Source organism: Cuculus canorus, chromosome 1, assembly GCF_017976375.1.
Source record: "Cuculus canorus isolate bCucCan1 chromosome 1, bCucCan1.pri, whole genome shotgun sequence".
NCBI lineage: Eukaryota > Metazoa > Chordata > Aves > Cuculiformes > Cuculidae > Cuculus > Cuculus canorus.
In genome coordinates this window covers 75,448,538-75,466,409 of record NC_071401.1, presented here as the reverse complement: position 1 = coordinate 75,466,409, position 17,872 = coordinate 75,448,538, and positions in this window count along the sequence as shown.

The following is a 17,872-nucleotide window of genomic DNA, read 5'->3' as shown; positions in this document are numbered from 1 at the left end:
AGATTCTTGGCATAAACTGCCTGATCCCCTGGGTGCAACCCAAGCAGATAATACCTGAATTTTCATCTTAAAAAAAAAAAAGTTAGATTTTTCTGTAAAGGTCAAATTAAGGAAAAACTCACAATATTTGCCTTGAAGATGTATATTCATTTATAATGTACATATTGTGAAAGTGTGATCATATAGATTTCAAGGTTTGCATATAGAAGTTGTGCGCATGCATTACAAGATGTCAGTAATAGAAAATTCTCTTTTGAAGACTTTTAAAGTATTTAATAACTCTAATGTGTAATATTGAATATATTAGAAACTGTAAGACACCTAATACTCTGATATATCTACAAAATACACAGTAGAATTCATTTCCATGAGTAAAATTGTTGTAAACAACACTCAGGTTTGCCAAGGTATTATAGAAATCTCTTTGCAAAGAGAATTAATTAATTTCTATCTTGAGTTTTACTAAAGCCAACTGGATGAAATCAGAGATTCTAAGCAGTGTCATTTCAGAGTTCTATGTACAAATCATGACTAAAATCTGCTGTCATGGTAATGCTTTATTTGGCTTGTAGTTTTATTAGCTTCATTTATTTAATTGATTTGAGCGGTATGCAAATAGTAATAGCATTCCATGTGATCTTAGCATTACACATTTATCCCAAAGCTGCAACAGATTAACTTCTTACTCAGATACTCAGCTGATAACATGAAAGACTAATTCAAAGCCAAGTAAGGATCTGTGAAAACCTTTCATAACTGTTTCTCCAAAATACATTTCTCTGTGTCATTTTGTATATACATACGCAAAAATTGCTTAGCACCAACAGTATTTTTGATTCTACATTCCAACACAAGACTAATTTCCATTTCCCACTCTCCAAATTGGAGACTTAGAGGAAGTAATCGCTTCAGGTAATTTTTCCTCTTTCTTTGATAGTAAATTAACTTATGAACAAACCAACAAAAAGAGCTTTCCATTTGCAACCCATGTGAACATAGACAGGTTTTTAAGTGAGATGTAAATGTGTAGCAAGCAGATGGCAACAGCAAACACTTGACAACAGTTGGAAAAATGGCTGAAAAAAAGACGATAAATAGGGAGCTGGCACTTAACAGTGCAAGTAATTTGAAGGAGGTGTTTTATATCCAAGGTAGAAGTCAGGGTAATACTGAGCAAACAAAACTAAAAGCCAAAAAAAGTATTAACTACCAAGGGTTAGGAAATAACTAGAGGAAGCAACTCTGTAGTAACTTACTGAAAGAGAGGTAAAGGTAGCATGACCAGGGACATGCATTTTAGGTAATCTGAAATGAAGGGAGATAGTTATGATGTATATGCTTTATCTGTGAGAGAATCTTTTCCCATAACACATGACATATAACATTTTTTTAAAAATGTCAAGGTTAGATGAGAGACAAATTAAGCATCTTCATTGCCCTGCCCTCAAGGTAGATGATCTAATGGCGTGAAGAGAATAGTCAATACTGTCATTATACAGCAAAATAGCAAAGACACAAACAAAGAATAGATTTTTTGTTCTGTTATCCTCAAAGAAATTGAAACCTTGCTTGTTTAAAACAGCAGTAATGTGAAAGGAAAAGACTGCTTTTCTCTTAAAGTGAAATATTCAAAAAGATGTGCTAAAAAAATCCAACAAAAAGCTCTGACTGCTGCCGGTTTCATGTTGCTGGGAAAGTAGTATTCTGATGCTATCATGAAATGAGAACAGCAGATGTGTAGCTACAATCACATCTTATTTATAACAAACAAAGGGTGGCAAAAGATAGGAGCAGAACAGCACCAAAAGCAGGGATGAGGAGATGGAGGTTTTAAACAACAGTGGATAAATGGGATATTCAGAATGGAGGAAGTGAAGAGCCAGGTACTAAGAAGAAAGGGAGAAGAGGACAAAAAGAAACACAAACCATAAAGGCAGATAATTTAATCCCTACTATAGAAAAACTCTGCTTCTCAAATCCTTGATTATTAAACCAATTAAGCAACAAGCACCCCTTAAAAAAATTAGCAAATTACTCCATTAGTACACACATATGCGTGGGTGAAGCAAACACACAAATTTGACAGTCTTAATCCCTGTGTTCCAACTGTTGTCTTTTGGGCAAACCCTCTAGAAAGGCTTTTTACCAAGGCTGACAAAAGGCTGAAAAAAACATCTGCCAGTAGCTTAGAGGTATTCTAATGCTGGCTTCACAGCAATGCAGAGAAAATTGTGAGCTCTTCCTACAGAGAACTTCACTTAGCACAACTATATAGTGCATAAGCACTGGCTCTTTTGTGTGTGTGAGGAAAAATGCAGAAGCTTTGCAGTCCTGAGAAACCAAAGATATCCCGGAATACAGTTAGACCTCCCAAGAATTTCCAGAAAAAATATCATTAACCCAAAACATTAACTTCCTTTATTTCTTAAATGTAACCCTTACATTCCCAATGTGTGTTTACACATTGCTAGGCTGCGCTTCTTTCCTGTTATAACTTTCTGTGGTTGACAATGATACTCAGAAATTGGTCCTGTGTGCTTAAAAACTCTGGCCTGAGCTATTACTCACCACTCAAGAAAATATTTTTACTTTTTGCCCCAAGCGCAGGCAGAGCTTTCATCCTTCAAGAGGTCTTTACTTGTATGCATGAAATAGAGCAATCTTTAGTAAGGGCAGCAGGGCCTTGGAATTTGACAAACCCCAATGATAATTTAATGCTTATGGAAAGAGCAAAGAATTTAGCTCTCTTCTGATCTTTCCATTCCTGTTGGAGGGAAAGTATCTAGCTGTGTCCACACTTACTAGGGATATAATTAATTAAGGCTGTTAAGTGAATTTGTCACACCCCACCCACCACACCCCATTCCCCTTAATCTTTGTTAAAACCCAGTGACCCAAACTTTTACAACTATAGATGACTCCAGGTACCTCAGACTTCCCTTGCACATTGTACATAATACATTAATATTAATACTAACTACCACATTTGCATTCCAGGCATTTCCAGGTGACTGCATATTTATCTCATTCCAGCTGGGAAGGGCCGCTACCTCCACAAGTATTGCACATAAGCTCTTTTGACATGTTGGAGAAGGATCTTCACCATCTCTGCTAGGGCTTTTGAAGAATTTCTTCCAAAAAGTTGTTTTCATGCTGCATGACTTTCAATAGCTAAAACCAAACCCACCTGGAATCTCAAACACAAATGTCTTTCTGCTCAAGATGACCTTAGAGACTGTTCTCTTTTTCCTTACTTCTTGGTCACCTCCATACCAGAACCACAGTTTGGTATGGTTAAGATGTTTTCTAGCTGTGACTGTGAATGGTAAATAAGAAACATGAAAATAAGGCCATCTAAATCTTTTCCTCCTGAAGGAATTCAGTGGTTTTCACCCTGAAGGTTCTACTGGCAGCTTACATATAGTTTATTTTTCACTGTTCTTCTGTTTTATTTCTCTAGTTCCTTTATATTTGTCACTTGAACCCCCACAGAAAACAAACTTCAACAAAAAAAATACCCTTCTTTCTGTTGTCCCTTCTCACATGTACCTGAGGAGATAACCAAGTCTGCTGCTGTTAATGGGGACAACACGGGTCACTGCAGATGTATCAGGTTCAAGAATAAAAGTTTTATAAGTATCCACAAAGTCATTGTATTCTAAAGCCACAGAATGGCTAAAATTCTGTTTCTATCATTTGATCTCCCCTCAGTTTTCTTGTCCCATTTCCCATGACTCTTCCAGCCACCTCAGAACAATATGGAGAAACAGTACTGTTAGAGTTGCTGTGCGTGTAAGCAAGCATGGCTCTTCTTGTGAAAGTTAACGGGAAATAATGAAGTCTTTTTTTCATAGCAAAATAGAGACCACAAAATTTTTCAGTATTTGTAACTGAGATAATTCTGTGGATGATTTAAAAGAATTCTTGCTTCTACTGAAATGATTTTTGAATCTACAGCATAAAGCAAGCCTAAAGCGATACATTCTTTGCAATTAATAAAAACATGAACAGGATGAGCCTAGAGATATACACATTTACCTCTGGCTTTGAATGTAAACCTTTGTGTGTGCCAAACTCACCTCCGCAGTCTTTAATGGCAAAAAAAGATAGGTTTGGATGTAAAGTCTTTAAACTACTTCTGTCTAAAGGAATATTCCATTTACATGCAACTACCTCTGTTAAAGCTTTCTAAACATGCATACCGAATGATGTTGGTGGACTAACAATTGTTGACTGCTTTTGCTTAAAAATACATATCACTCAATATAAATGCTTTGTTCCTCACAGCAGACAGATACTGTTGAGTGTATATTCAGCAAAAGCTAAGCAAACAGCGCATGACCTAAGATTAAGGTTCTACTCATTGATCAGGTCAAACTAATGAGGCTGGAAGTCAATTTTACTGTTATAAAAGTGGTATTCAAATTGTTGCAAAAAGTTGATATGGATGTTTGCAGAACTGCAGGTGCTGTCTTTTTGCAGCATCTCTGCCACTGTTCACAGAACAGTATTTTAACATTAAAAAAAGTCATTATACAATGACATAGTATTAGGTGCAGTGACATTTCAGTATGTTGCTATAGCATAATTAAGAATGTTTAAATGTTATTACTATACCTCTCTTTAGATTTATAACCTCTTTTATAGGATACTATCAAAGGATGAGCAATGACATTCATTCCATAATAGATTAATATGTTAATCATACAATGAATCATTTATGAAAATTTGCTGCTACTACTTCAGAAGAAATATGTAACGTAACTTTTTATGTGTATTAACAATATGATGGTACTTCAGAGCTATTATACGTCATGACCTGAACAATTACCAGAGCAATTTAATTCAGTTTCTGCTAGAATTTGTTGCTTTGCATAACCCAAGAGAGGGAGAAAGGGAAAACAAAACAAGAAATCACTAATCAATCATTGTTCTCCCCTGAATTCTTGAAGCAGCCTCTACATTGCATCAGACTGCAGTGGAATCCAGAGATTTTATGACACAAGGGATCTGGAGTGATCTGGGACTGAGCTACATTTTTTCCCTAAATATTTCCCAGTTTATTCGTATAGAGCCCGTTACACTGGAAGGACTGGCAGACACTCAGGTTTTGTATACTCTGCTGAGAGGCTAATGATGTTTTCTAGTTCCACTTCACAAACTGCTAAAATAGGGCCATTTAGAGGTTAGAATTTAATGCTCTCAATGGCATTGAGAGTGCTTAAGAATTCTAACAAAATGTTGGTATTTCTGCGCTAGGTAATTCAGGAAAAGAAAAGAAAGAAAAAGAGAAGCAGTGACAAGATAAATGGTTTCTTTTTAAAGATAAATCTTTACCTTTATTCTTGTAGCTTTCTGTCTTAAGCATGGAAGGAAAATATACCAAGTTTCTGACTGAGACCAATGAAAATTTTTACGTACTAAAGGTGGATGGCCAAATAGGGAGATCATGAAGACCCAACTACTAGATCAGGGATTTAGTAGAAGACTTTTTATGAAGATTTTAATTAATATCTGAAGGAAAGATAAACCTTTCTAACGATCATGAAGTGCACCCTGCACTACAAGGACCGTGTTGCCAAATACGTTCCCATCAGCTTTAAAAAAGACACTAAGGGTCTTTCAACTCCAGTGTCACTGAATCTATAAACAAATAAGCAAGGATGTTACTGATAGCTCAGTGTTCGAGGAGTGTGTCTGTCGTGTTTTACAGTAGGAAAAGGAAGTATCCAACTTTAGAATAATAATGGGATGGGATTGTGCACCAAGGCACAAACTAATTGATTGACAATAATAAACCAAGAAAAGTTACTCATATCTTATTATGAGATCTATGTGATACACTCAACATCAGTTTGTGTGATATGAATACCACTTCAAAATATTTCCTGTAAATTTCTAGTTCTGTCAAAGAAAAGGCATTGGTAATGAAGAAACCTACTAGAGTTTCACTGCAAGTCATGAAGTCTGGATTGACCTCTGGATTCAAACAGCAGCATACTAATATATTAGCATTAATCAGTACAGAGCAGTTGTACTCTGTAATTAATAAAGTTGCTTCCCTTGTTTGTTGCTGTTTCAGTAAAAAAGCTAAACAGTATTAATGTGCATTCGTGGAGGGTGGGTGTTAAGGTTTTTTTTGTCTAGCCTAGAAAAGTCAAGTTAACTTAAAAAGAAACCACTTTGACTAGTTTAGTTTCTCAAATGCCTACCTTTCCTTCATCTTTTTTTCCTTCATCTTTATTTATTAATGCAAGCGCTGGAATATAGTGTTTTAGAATATTTCTGGAAGAACTTGATTGAACATATTATAGAACAATTCATTAGCATTATCCAAATCATATTATGTTACAGTTAATGGAAAAGTATGATTTATTTTCTTATTTTGGAAGGGCAACAAAGGTTAAGGGGATACTGAGTGATTTAATTAATATTAATTAAAGATACAATAAACATCTCAGTGTAGAGAAGAGCTGAATATTTTTCCAAAATTGGATCCTTTTTATCAGGTAGATAAATATTTGATTTGAAGAATGCTTTGGTCAATCAGTTGTTAATATTACAGTATACAGTATCTTCTATCCTGATTTGTATCTGAAGGACATTTTTCCATGTTTTTGCATCAAAATCCTGCCAAGGTGAGAGTGTTTTCCTTGCTTCACCTCTTTCCCCCAGTTAAATAGCTGTTTAGCTCACAAGTACTGTTTGGGAGTGATTAGCATTTATTTTCCATTCAGTAGATTGACATAAAATCCCAGAAACACTGGAGACTTTGTCTTTTTCACACTAAAATCCGTGATGGATTTTTATTACACATTTGTAAAACAGTAAACTTTATTAGTGCCATACACATCATTTGCCACAGATGAGAAAGCTTTAACTACTAACTATATTACTCTTGTCAGACCCTGGTAGCCCTGATGTTTTCAACACTGTGATGAAAGCAGAACATATGTGGTTTCTCACATCTTTGAAATTCACAAGTACAGCTGAGGCTTGTGTTAGTACTGCTTTTAGGACAAAGTGTCATCGGGAATATGTCCTTAATAACTTTTGTAATTAACCTAGTAGCTGGAAGACTTACTACCACTTATAATTCATTGAGTCAGGGCTCGGTGAATCAATGAGACCAGAATGGAAATGTTAATGTGCTAACGCACAGCCCATATTCTATCACTTCTGGGTTTTGCAAAATTCTAGCTCTGAGACTGTGAAGTCAACAAATTTACATATGAAAACCTAACATCAAGATGAATGGAACATTATATTGTAATAGTATAAGAGAATATTTTTTTTGGAAGACCTGCACAATGGAAGCTGTATAGTAATGTTTATTTGGCTTTGAAAAAGGGGAAAAAATAACTGTCATGGAGCATTGATGAAGTCGGTGTTCGTGTCGAACTGAAGAAGGAGAAATATTTCCTTGCAACATGCTTTTAGCAGAAAAAGGAAAAGCTACTGCTCATATAGAATCATAGAATCATTTAGGTTGGAAAAGACCTTCATGATCATCAAGCCCAACCCTTAACTTAGCCAAGTCCACCACTAAACCATGTCCCTTAGAGCCACATCTACACATCTTTTAAATACCTCCAGGGATGGTGACTCCACCACTGCCCTGGTCAGCCTGTTCCAATGCTTGACAACATTTTCTGTGAAATAATATATCCTAATGCCCAATCTATACCTCCCCTGGTGCAACTTGAGGCCATTTCTTCTCATCTTATTGCTTGTAACTTGGTAAAAGAGACCAACCCTCACTAGACTACAACCTGCCTTTGGATATTTGTAGAGTGACAAGGTCTCCCTTCAGACTCCTGTTCTTCAGGCTAAACAAGCCTAATTCCCTCAGCTGCTTCTCATAAGACTCTTGCTCTAGACCCTTCACCAGCTTCTTTGCTTTCCTCTGGACATGCTCCAGAAACTCGATGTTCTTCTTACACTGAGGGGCTCAGAAATTAATACAATATTTGAGTTGCAGCCTCCCAAGTGCTGAGTACAGGAGGGCAATCACTTCCCTATTCCTGCTGGCTGCACTGTTTCTGATATGAACCAGGATTCTATTCGCATGGGCACACTTCTGGCTCATATTCAACTGGTTGTCAACTAAAACCCCAGCACCCTTTTCCACTAGGCAGCTTTCCAGCCATTCATTTCTGAGCCTGTAGCATTGCATGGGGTTGTTATGGCCCATGTATAGGATTCAACATTTGCCTTTGTTGAACCCTATACGGTTGGCATTGGCCCATTGATCCAGACTGTCCAGATCCCCCGGTAAAGCTCTCTTTCCCTCAAGGAGACCAACACTCTCAAACAACTTGCGGTTGCCTGCAAACTTACTGAGGGTACATTTGATCTCCTCATCCAGAACACTGATAAATATATTAAACAGAACTGGCCTTGATACTGAGCCCTGGGAAACACCACTTGTGACTGACCACCAACTGGATTTAACTCCACTCAGCATCACAATTCTTTGGGCCCAGACATCCAGTCAGGATTTTACCCAGAAAAGAGTACTCCTGTCCAAGACATAACAGCCAGTTTCTCCAGGAGAATGCTTTGGAAAACCGTGTCAAATGATACTTTCTACTGCAGGTTGTGGAAGATTTCAAGAGAGAAATAATAGTCTTTTATTCTTTTCTCAAGCTGATAGGAAGCATAATACTTTTTCTTCATAATGCAAAGTTACAAAAACCCAACTACCTGTAAACATCTTTCACAATGGTAAAGCTCAGAATTCATAATATGACTGGTTATGTTTAGAACATTTATTTCTCCCTGCTCCTGACTGAACTACACCTAACAAATACCACAAAGTTAAAAAATTACTGCCATTCAGGGGAAAAAAATGCATGGAGCAAATGGTATTTTTTAAAGATGTAGTTAACCTAGGTCAAAAGGTCAAAAGGGGTCAATAATCCTGCTGCATTAGTCCTTGCAATAAAACATTGGCAAGGATTGTTATAAACCACTTTTCCTCTCCCTCTGTGTTTTGGGGAGGAAATTATTTTTTATTTCAGTGTAGCTAGTAATATGTAGCCCAAATTGAATATCCTACGGGGAACACAATATCTTTCTCTCTCTCTTTCTTTGTCAAATCCTCTGCTTAAAAAAAACAGAAAGCTTGTTCAGAGACCCTCCATAATTTATTCTACATAAGAATGAACTTGGCCATGGAAAAGCAGACACCTATCCCATAAAAAGTGAAATTCTGCTGTTCAAATATCTACTTGCAAAAGTGGAGACCCAGATGCAATTCTGCTCTGTGAGATAGTCTTCTGTGTTTCTCCTCCTTTTATTGGAAATTGCATGCTGATTTTGATAAACATTTATGTGCTGGATACATAGAAATGTAAAACTTTCAACGCAAAGATTTTATTTCAGATTAACTGGAATTTTCAGGTGCAGAAGTGTTGGGAGAAGTGTCTTTTTTTAGGCAAAATCTGTTCTCTAAATTTTCATTAAGAGTGACTTGCTGATGTACAGGAGAAAAAAATAAAAATCAAACAGGATGGGCATGGAGGTGTTTTGTGAGGCTTTTTCATAGTTCTGCTTTAGTCTTGTGTGTGTGCTTGATGTTTGTGTATAGATGAGAAACTGAATGACAGCTTAACAAGTACAATTTTTTTGTTGTGTTCTGAAAAAGAGAGTCTTTCGATCTAATTCCATGGATGTACATCAGTCACTTCAGTAAATTCATGTAGAACTAGATTCTTATTTTCAAAGAAGCACAAGTTTATCTCCTGGGCCCTTACTATGGCCAGTGTCCTGTGTTATTTAGAGAGACAGAATTGCTCCAAAGCTTTACAGAAATTTGGAGTTCATTTTTCTTCCAGGTATCTACATAAAACCACTCTTCTTCTCTTGCACAAGAGGCAACATCAATTCACCTTCTTTGAACTTTCTCAGTTTTCATTTTTCAGGCCTTAAGCTATAACTCATTCACTGTTATTGCAGCACACAAATATCAGTAAAATATTTTTGCTTGTAATCACAACTCTTCTTCATGTATCTATTCCCATGAAAGAAGGATGCATATTTCTGGCTGATGTCTCAAACCACAGATGGTTTTTCTTCCAGCAGATAGGTCCTGGACCAGAAACCCACTCATTGGGAATGGTGATCTCCAGATTGCCGTGATCCTGAGTAGACATAGGTACAGCTGCAGAGACTGGAGATTACTATTCAAGGTTCATAATATCTTGACACAGGGAGAAAGCCAGTGTACAAAGATGATATTCTTGTAGCAATCTGTGCCTCTAAACGTACGCACTCATGAATTTTGCAGAAGTGATTATGTAGCTTTGAGATTTTGTAACTCAATATTGAAGTCAGGATAACACAAATATCCTTGTAGCCTAAACTATAGCTGCTAACAGAGGTGCAATTTTCTGACTGAGCCAGGTCAGAATTAAAAGTCATGCCCCTGGATGCTTGGCAGCTGCACTACTGTGTGTATCCAGCTACAGTGTGCCTGGAGTCCCAAAATGCTCTACAGAATTATGAACCAGTTTAACAATCTGACGCCATTAGTACCCCAAAGTGGAACCAGATAATTGAGAAGCGGTAGAAGTTTCAAAACATTCTCACTTTTACAGTTCTTATGTCACTTAGGTTTTTTTCCCTTTTTACATAGAAGGGAAATGAAATTTTCTTAACCAATGGATACTGGTAAAGAAAGGAGTAAAACAAGTCATCTGAACCCTAATTCAGTGAAAAGACCTTTGTGGTCTGCTTGTTTAGAAATATTTATAAGTGTTGGAATTACACATATACACGTATTCTCTAAAGTAAAATCAAGATACTGATGCATGTTTGAAAGATAGAGATTAACCATGAAAAAAATTATGGTGTCAAACTGAATAAATGCATGATCCATACACCAATAATATACATTTCTTTAAAGTTTATTGTCTCAATGCTTTTAAAGACTACCTATATTTTTCTCATCAGTTAACAAACTTGTCATTCATTGCCTTCCATGCTTTTTGGGTAAGGGCCTGTAGCTACTCCTTTAATGATCTTGTAGCTTTCTTACCTCTCATTCTGAATCATCAGAGGAAGGTTCATGACTAATGACAGCATTTTCACCGTCATGTTAATTTATTGCTTAGAAACTGAAATTTATGTATTAAAAATGCTTCTAAGTATCAGTACTTAGCATCTTACATGTTAAACACTGTATTAATATACTGTAAGTTTCACTCATAGATACTTAAATGTCTAAATGTTAATAGACACACAATTAATCCACCCTGGCACATCTAAACCAGCAATTACCTAAAGCAATTCACGTAGCATGGGGTTAATTGAAAGAGGTCTTGACCTCTGTGAACTATTGGCTTTGCCTCATCAGCTTGACCCAGGTCAAAGATTCTCCCTGATAACTTTTGCTTATCAATAAAACCTTGCTATATCTAGAAACAGCATGTGTATATGCATGCATATCATAAGGGTGTGTATACACATGCACAATAATAACTAAGTAATAGAAATAATAAATGCTTGTGACACTGAGTTTTATTTTTTACTTTTCAAGTAAATAGGAATTACGTAATTTGCAAAATGAAGACTGTGTCACTTTACAGTATGTGGCTTAAACACCATACCAAAGCTGATTTTCCAGGTAAGATCAGAGCAAATTTATTGTTGCTTATGATATCACAAGTCCTTTTGAGAAAATACTTTAGATAACATAAGGTTTTCAAATGCTGATATATTAAAATAAGTCCTCTTTAATGTAAATATATAATTATTCAAACATACTTCTTAGTGGTTGATACCCTTAATGCCGATAGGTGAGGACAAAAACTGAGATACTGGCTGAATTTCATGCTATGCTGCAGCTGGGGGGAAATGAGTATTGCATTACATCCCCCCAAACATATTGCTAGGAAATCAGGAAATACCAGAGTTTAAGTTGCTTCAGAACCAAAGGCAATGGGCACATAATGAAACTCATGAGGTTCCCTCTGAGCATCAGGGAACACGTTCTTTATTGTGAGAGTGGCTGAGCACTGACACAAGTTGCCTGGGGGGATTGTGGAGTCGGCATCCTTGGAGATATTTAAAAGCTGTTTGGACATGGTCAGGGCAACTGGCTCTAGATGGCCCTGCTTGAGCAGGGAGCTTAGACCAGATGACCTCCAGTGGTAGCTTCCATCCTCAACAATTCTGTGATCCTGTGACAGGTAAAGAAGAATTAGGAAAAGCATCACAAATTCTCAAGCAGGATACGCTCTGTTTCTTTGCGTGATTAAGGCATATGCACTTGTGAGTCTGTGAAAGAGGTCCAGGTGGTGAGCTTCAGTATCAGATTCCAGACATTGTTTAATCGTTCTTTTTTCCCCCTGCCCTAGATAGGATCACTCCAACTAACAAGGCCCAGGACAAAGCCCAGAGTTTGGTTAAGTTTCTCTTGGCCCTCTTCTCCAGAGGTAGTGTGCAAAAGATGGAACAAGGGTATTCTGTTAAACCACGCTGTTAAAGTCTCCCTGCCTGATCATCCGAGCATTCTTTCATGCTGCAGCTCAGACAGTGTCACTTATCCCCCAGTATAATTTTATAGGAAACCATGCTGGTTGACTGCAGCACAATCTTATTATAATTCCAGAGAGTTAAATACAAAACCCACACAGTACTAACGATAACATAGGAAACAGGGAGAACAAGTACCATGATGGTCCAGTCCCTTGGTAGTGTGGTCATGACCCAGCAACTTGGGGGCTGAGATGGGCTCCTGGGCAGGGAGACCTGGGAGTCTGCTAGTGCCCTTTGGTGCCACAAGCGGCAAGTAGGATGACTTCAACTGATCAATCACTCCCAGCCCACATGGGACTGTACCTGTCATCACAGTCATCAAGTCCTCCATTAGCTTACCTACATCTAATTCTGTATTAGACACACTTTAAAGATGCAGCTCTCAATATGAAATGTATATATCTTCTAAGACGAACCTCAATGCAAACAGTGTTACTAATATCTTTTCAGCCAAGATTTGCTAGTAGGTTACTCTGCCTTCAGAGAAAAGGAACAGATTCAGAAAATTGACCCGGTGGAGACCCTATTCGTACTTAATCCTCAGTTCTTTATGCATCACATGCACTGTAATCTTGTTTTCTTTGACATTTCTCAGATGCAGTAATCCTTTCATCCTGTGAGATCAAATCTGAAACCTCATTGATTTTATGCTAAGGCAACCCATGGGCCCCTAGACAGTAATTTCTGTGCCCTGCCCATAGTAGGTCAGTTGTGTTTTCTGTCTACTTCTTCAGCGCAAAAGTGCATTCTGCCGGTTTGTTCACCTACTAAATTTGACTCAGACATGCTGATTTACATCTGTTTCAACCTATTGGCCCATATGTAGTTATTCTGAATGCACATTAAAGTAAATCACATAACTAAAGGGACATACTTTCTCCCATCAGTGCGCTAAAGGGAACACTGTGCTGCCAGTCCTGACACCAGAGGATATATCCCCATAACTACTTTGTCAAGTAGAAAAAAGAACAAGAAACTGCTGTCAGTAATGCTAGCATATTGTGGCTGTGCATCACTTTTTGCAGGCAAAATATCTCCCAGTTCCAACAAGGGCTATGGTTCTTCATAGACTGAGTAAAATAAATTGCAAATCATACTTTGTAGTCAACCCGAACATATAAACTGTTGGCAAGTCATTAGCAAAATCTCTCTAACCAGATAAAACTGATACAGCCTTCAGTATTTCTTTTCTTTGTATACAACGTTTCCCTGCCCACTCTGTTAACTGAGATATAAAAGCTTTAGAAGAAAGTAGAATGGGTGGATACTTCTGTAAAATGTTTAGTAGGGAGTTTTAGGGAGGTAAGTTCCTGTCAGTAATACTTACTATGAAAAGAATTGTTGTGGAATTTATTCTGTTGAGTATCCTGAAATTGCAGAACACAGTTCTGTGAATGGTCCTAGGAAAGTAGGTGGTGTTTCCAAGATATCCTGGTTTTAATTTCTAACAGATACTGTTGGGCTGTGTGAATTAGACATATTACACTGAATTTGACATATCACACCGGATTTATTGAAGTCAGATATTTTGTCACTGATGTCTGCTTGATATCCCCAGCCTCTGTGAAAATTTGTCACAGAAAACTATTCAATTTTCTTCTGTTTGTCTTTTTTTTTAGCAACATTGACTTCTCAGTTCATCACAGCCCTCTCTTATTTTCACTCACATGCTTTATCTCTATAGTATTTTTGAACTATGATGCTTTAGATATAAAAATGATCTGGAACTGTCAGCAGATGCAATGAAATATCTCATGAATATCAGAATGTGATACTGCTTGGTGTAGATTTATACTTGAGCTTAGTCAATGAGATACACATGTGTCTAGTGTTTGGGTATTTTCTGAACATGTAGTAACTATTATTCATGGCACGTGTGTGACTGATTGTTTCCAGAATGAACAAAACATAAGGCAGCATCGTTATGCCTGCTAGATGCAGGCCACACTCTTAACAGTGGTCTTGTTTTTATAAATTAGTTAAATGGTTTCCAGAGAATGATATGCTGAACTATTTGGGACACATTTCTTTCAAACAAATGATGAAAGGACTTCCAAGTAGTTCCAAATGGTCCATATTTGCTTTGTTTAACAGTCAGGCATACTACTCACCTGAAAAGTATCTATAAAACATTGAGGCTATGACAGAGTCATTTACTTTTATTTAATCTTTACTTTGAGTCTAAGCACTACAATTCTACTTAATCAGACATTACTATATTAATGAGAAGTTAATATAAAATCACAGCTGGAATAATTTTGTTTGCAGTTTAAATTTGTATGAAGTATTTCTTTAAATATATTTGTATTCAAAAAAAACTGCATCACCTAATATTCACAAATCAAATTGCTGTCTCATTCTAACACAGAATATAGGATTTTTCTTGTAAAAGGGTAGATCTCAGATTAACTTCATGCTAGTAATAAATAAAGTTCTGTAAGGAAAGGGTTTTTTTGTGTGTTAAGAAGCTGATTGTATAATGTAGCTAACACAAGACATCCAATTACTTTAAATTATTTTCGATCTTATAAAAAGATTAAGAACAAAGTGATTTAAAAATATTACAAAATTATCATTTGCCTAGAACAGCATATCAAATAGAGAAAAAATATTGCCCTGGTTTTCATCTTTCATGTTCTATCTCGGAAAAAATTTCTTTGTAAGATAGCCTCAAAATAAATATTTCTTGTCCCAAAGGAAAATGGTTTTCATTGCACTGGTAATAATTGATCAGATGAGAATGAGATCTATCATTATTTATGATGTTTATAATTGTCTCTATTGGAATCTGAAGAATGAGTTATAGAGAGATATCTTTGAGCAACATGACAACTGTAAGTTCGAGCAGAAGAGTTTTTAAAAAGTCCATGAACAATAAAATTCTCGGTGATTTTAACTTCACTCTAAACACTTGGGAAAGAAAAAAAAAATTCTGCCTTGTTGGACTACTTGATCTTTGCATCCCATTTCCTTGGAGTAGTATAGCTGATAGCAATACTTAAATAAGAGTAAATTTTTCAAAGCAAAAAAGTATTGTTAAAAATGCTTTCAGAATCATTCTGCTCTGCATAACAAGAAAAGCAGAGAAGTTACTGCAAATAATTTGAATGAGGCTCAGGTTTTGTAGGCATTCATTTACGGATTCTGCAGAAAGATAATCATCTTGTCTTAAAATGAGCTTACAAATTTCTCTGCTATGGAGATCCTTTTGATGATAATATGCTAGCTGAGGCTCTGGAGATAATTTTCATTCAAGTCAATATGTGTGGATCTACTTAAATCCTGTACAAGTAAATGGAGCTGAAGATCATAGTGAAAGTTGAACAGCATTTAACCATGTCCAAATAGAAGTGGATTTTTGGAAATCTAAACTGTGTCATCATTTCTGTTTATAGGAAGTCATATGATTTCCTGTAGAAGAAAATATGAATAATCTGAAACCTGCCTTTTTGCTTTAGTCTGATTAGAACGAATGAGGCAATGACAAACAGCCTTGGTTTCTGATGTTCTAATATTTCTTATTATCCTAAAGGTAGGGATTCCCTACTTTTCCCAAGATATTCAGTGAATATAGAGCAATGTGTCTCTTGTGAATTAGCGCATCACATCTAAATTAAGAAATTACTTTATGCAATTTTAATTAAATTTCAATATCTGGTTTTTTTTGAATATGCATTGGTGTTTAGACTTCTGGATAAAATGTTAGCAGAAAAAAACAGAAAGCAGGAGCAAATAGTTGCTGATTCTGGGTGTGGTTCACCTACGTTGTCCTCACAAACCACTTCACAATTATAAATAGTTATTGCCCTGATAAAATGCTTTCCTGGTAGGTCAGACCTTGTGCTTTGAGAGGCTTGCTGATTGTCAAATATTTCTTGTATATCTAAGCTAACAAGTGACAAAATTAAAATTTTCATTTGCTCTGAGGAGAAGAGAAAGTCAACAGTTCATTCAAATTCCAAAGAGAAAAGAAAATATGACAGAATCAGGAAATGGACTGAGGCAAATCTCCAGAAATCAACACACGTTCTGCAACTCACTTTTAAGAGAAAAATGTCAGATTTCTTAGAGTATTTATTGTTTTGTAGTGTTTCTTTTTGCAAAGGAAATGATTCTGTTGTTTCCCAAGATCACAGATGAACTAGCTCTTGATCGAAGTCGTACTTCTAGGTGAAAGCTCAGCACAAAGCATATCTAGCAATTTGCATTACCAGAGGTATATTCCTTTTGTTGCCTTAGCCACCAATATGGACTTAAATTATAAATCTACTTCACCAAGTAAACCTTTTTTTTACAAATTATTAATCCAATAGCCTTTCATTAAAATCTCTCTTTAAATAAAATAATCAGCAATGCCAAAGGCTGACTTAACCTCTAAACAGTGCCAGCAGCTTTCGGAACAGCTCAATGTGCTAAATACTTCATACACTTTTCACAATATAGTCTCTGTTTTCTGATTATTTTTTTGCAGTAAAATCCTATCATTTTAGGTTCCAATGACTACTTCTTTCTACATTATTTGGTATAATTTTAAAAGAACTGAAGAACTTGCAAGCTGAGAAAAGTAAAATTGTTGAAATTAAGCCTATGAAAGTGTTTTGTTTTATTGTACTAGTAAATGTTAATGAAAAACAGTCTTTTACATTAATAAAGGTCTCTTCTAACCTGAACATTTTTCTAAGGGAGAATTAAAAATAAGTGCAACATATGTTCAAGTTTTGAAAACAAGTCTTGTTTTTAAAATAAAGCCAAAAGGAATCATCCTTTCGGTTTTTATATGGGAAGGGTTACTTTGTTGATGATCAAGGATCAGGTAGCTGATGTAAACTTGCATGTACTGCCAGAACTATCGTGGACATCCAGCATAGTTATTTCACCTTGTTTTATGCTCAAGGAGACAATTAAACACTGTACTGCTCAGAGAGGAAGAGTATTGCTACCTTTTCAAGTCAATGTTTACTCAGTTCTTATGTCCCTGGTCATATGCAAGAGTCCTAGAATCTAGCCTACTTTTTCCGAATGTTTAAAGTTATTAAATTGAAGCCCCTTCAAGATCTTCTTCTGGATCCTGTAGGAGCCCTTGACTAATGTAAGAATAGATGCTGGTCTTCCCATTAGTCTCCCTTATACTCCACCTTGAAGCAGAATCGATAAAGTGGCAACCTGTCACAGAGAATGGCTCCTTCTGACCAGTTTTTGAGGTTCCTCTGAATGGTGGCAAAGCCATTTGATATATTAAGTACTCCTCCCAATTTGATATTGCTTGCAAATTTACTGAGGGTGCACTCTGTTCCATCATACAGATTGTTATTGAAGTTGAACAGTATAG